Raw genomic sequence first — 3,924 nt, forward strand, 5'->3', positions numbered from 1 at the left:
TAAACAATACAAGTGAATGTACTCCATTTTTTGACGGTCCAAAATGCATATTTAGGGTGCATCAAAATAATCCACATGACTCCAGTCGACAAATAAAGTTCTTCTGAATGCAAACGATTGATTATTTTTAGAAACAATACTTATATACTTTTTAACTACAAATGTTCACTTCTGTACATCTCTGTGACGCACGCTCATGAGAAGGATGATGTAAGCTCGTTGGTAAGGTCACGCGTCACGTGGAGGAGGCAGGAAGCGCGTCATTGTTTACAAGAGAATCTTGCACAGACCACAGACCAAGTGCCATTCACAAACCAAAACAGAACTATTCCTTTAAAATTCGATCCTGCTCCCAAATGTGAAAAAAAAAAATAATATGAAAAAGTCCACCAATATTTAGAAACGGCAATTTCATTTCAAGTAAGAGATGTTTTATTTTTTTGTTCAATAGACAATAATGTCAACCCCTTTGTAATAATTTTTTTTAATGACTCTTTATTCACAAGATGAGATGCTCGGGAAACAAACCTTATTTTCTTAAATCCATCCATCCATTTTCTATACCTGCTTATCCTATGCAGCATCGCTAACACTTATAGACAGACAAACACATGCACTCACGCCTACAGCAAATTTTGAGATTCCAATTCACATAACTTGCATGTTTTTGGACTGTGGGGGACACCGGAGCACCCGGAGGAAACCCAAGCCAACACAGCCAGAGCATGCAATCTCCACAAAGAAAGGCAGGGACTTGAACATATGACCTTCTTGCTGTAAGGTGACAGTAGTACTAACCTCTGGGTTAACTAGCCGTCTTTTTTCTTAGCGGGGTCGCTAGGATATGTGTGTCTTTTATTATGAAGTTCTGTTACATTCCTAAGTGATCATCCCAAGATTTGCCCTTCAGAGCGAGAGCTTCAGAGGACAGAAGGATGTAAAGCTGAAAATGAACAGTCATTCGGCACACAGTTTAATGCCATCTTTCCGAGCCAAAGGAGCCGCTGTTACAGTCAAACAAAGGTTGAGGCAAATGAACGTAAGAGTCAGGGCCAGCACTAGCATTTTGGGGGTCCTAAGCAGATTTTCAAAATAAATGGGGCCCCCTACCTACATGTACACCTAACCAAACACACCCAACATCAATAACTAAGCAAGCTTAAAACTGTGCATATGAACAATTCACTTGATATAAAAGTATAAAGCTTAACAATTCTAAACTATCAACTTTATTAGCACAGGTGTTCATACAGTTGAAGAAGTTTACATACACCTTAGCCAAATACATTTAAACTTAGGTCAGTTATGATCACTACTTTATTTTAAGAATGCGAAATGTCAGAATAATAGTAGAGAGAATGATTTATTTCTTTCATCACATTCCCAGTGGGTCAGAAGTTAATATACACTTTGTTAGTATTTGGTAGCATTGCCTTTAAATGGTTTAACTTGGGTCAAACGCTTTGGGTAGCCTTCCACAAGCTTCTCATAATAAGTTGCTGGAAATTTGGCCCATTCCTCCAGACAGAACTGGTGTAACTGAGTCAGGTTTGTAGGCCTCTCTGCCCACAAATTGTCTATTGGATTGAGGTCAGGGCTTTGTGATGGCCACTCCAATACCTTGACTTTGTTGTCCTTAAGCATTTTGCCACAACTTTGGAGGTATGCTTGGGGTCATTGTCCATTTGGAAGACCCATTTGCGACCAAGCTTTAACTTCCTGGCTGATGTCTTGAGATGTTGCTTTAATATATCCACATAATTTTCCTTCCTCATGATGCTATCTATTTTGTGAAGTGCACCAGTCCCTCCTGCAGCAAAGCACCCCAACAACATGATGCTGCCACCCCCATACTTCACGGTTGGGATGGTGTTCTTCGGCTTGCAAGCCTCACCGTTTTTCCTTCAAACATAATGATGGTCATTATGGCCAAATCGTTAAATTTTTGTTTCATCAGATCAGATGACATATCTCCAAATAGAAAGATCTTTGTCCCCATGTGCACTTGCAAACTGTATTCTGTCTTTTTTATGGCGGTTTTGGAGCAGTGGCTTCTTCCTTCCTGAGCAGCCTTTCAGGTTATGTCGATATAGGGCTCATTTTACTGTGGATATAGATACATGTCTACCTATTTCCTCCAGCATCTTCACAAGGTCCTTTGCTGTTGTTCTGGGATTGATTTGCATGTTTCGCACCAAACTACGTTCATCTTTAGGAGACAGAATGCGTCTCCTTCCTGAGAGGTATGATGGCTGCGTGGTCCCATGGTGTTTATATTTGCGTACTATTGTTTGTACAGATGAACATGTAACCTTCCGGCGTTTGGAAATTGCACCAAAAGGATGAACCAGACAATTTTTTTTTTCTGAGGTCTTGGCTGATTTCTTTTGATTTTCCCATGATGTCAAGCAAAGAGGCACTGAGTTTGAAGGTAGGCCTTAAAATACATCCACAGGTACACCTCTAATTCAGTACACCTCCTATCAGAAGCTAATTGTTTAAAGGTTTGACATAATTTTCTGGAATTTTCCAAGCTGCTTAAAGGCACAGTTAACTTAGTGTATGTTAACGTCTGACCCACTGGAAATGTGATATAGTCAATTCAAAGTGAAATAATCTGTCTGTAAACAATTGTTGGAAAAATTACTTGTGTCATGCACAAAGTAGATGTCCTAAACGACTTGCCAAAACTATTGTTTGCTAAAATTATATCTGTGGAGTGGTTAAAAAATGAGTTTTAATGACTTCAACCTAAGTGTATGTAAACTTCTGACTTCAGCTGTACATGGTCTCTTCACTGATGTAAAAAAGTCACATACTTGTGCATATATGAGACGCTGTTACCATCGAACAAAGGCTAACACTAATGAACATCCCCAGTGCTGAAATTGTTTAACCAGTTGTCATGGGTCACATTTGGTACAATGTTTATTAGTGTTACTTAATTAGTTTGATATACATGATATTGCTACTTGCACTTATAGCTTATTATAATTAAAAGCATGTTGGTTTATTAATTCTTATAGCTATTGCACTATGAAATGTGTTATTTATTGCTTTACTGTCGTAAATACAGGTTATTGAAATGTTTTACTAAATAGCTAAATATGTTTTGCCTAAGTTTTTTTTTTTATTTTTTTTATTTTTTTTTTTGTGAAGAAATCTAGTGAAATGGTATCTATATGATATATTTAATTCAATATATATCCATAAAATGTTCTGGCACTAAAACAAAAACTAAGGGAAATGATTTCATGAGGGTCATGTTTGAAACCCCTAAAAGGTTTTATAGTGACATTTTTTCCGTATAGAACTGTTTAAAGGTTCTTTTGATAGAACCATTAAAAAGTGTTCGATATAGAGCCTTGTAAGTGTTGCAAGTTTGAGTAGACCACTAGGACCGTTATGGGATCTATATAGAACCTTTTCTTCTAAGAGTGCACTTCATGGTGTAATTTATCAGTAGGCAAATTATTTTTCATTTCATCCATAGCATGACTTATGGACAGAGGAACTTATTTTCTAGTTTATAAGTACACGAGTAATGCTGGTTAAATAATGGTTGCAGCCAGTTGCACTGCCATTTTCTACTCCAAAAAAACAAAAAAACAAATGTATTATGAATTCTGGCAGGTGTAATGAATTGACGCCAGCATGCACATGTGTTCCAATATTTTTTTCCCAGTAATTTATTCCCTCGCTTATTGCGTGCATCAGTGATAAACTAAAGTGCACAAAGGAGATCCTCTCCCTCACTGCATGGCTCTCTTTCCCTCTCTCTCTCTCTCTCCATTGCCATGATCTTGACTTTTTCCTTTCTTGTATTAGTTCTCTTGGGCAGTCTTCTCAGTGTGCTATCCAGGTGTCTCCATAGTGTATTTGATCCAAACCTGTTATTTTTGTGGTTATGGTGAAGTCACTAAA

This window comes from Myxocyprinus asiaticus, chromosome 39, assembly GCF_019703515.2.
Source record: "Myxocyprinus asiaticus isolate MX2 ecotype Aquarium Trade chromosome 39, UBuf_Myxa_2, whole genome shotgun sequence".
NCBI lineage: Eukaryota > Metazoa > Chordata > Actinopteri > Cypriniformes > Catostomidae > Myxocyprinus > Myxocyprinus asiaticus.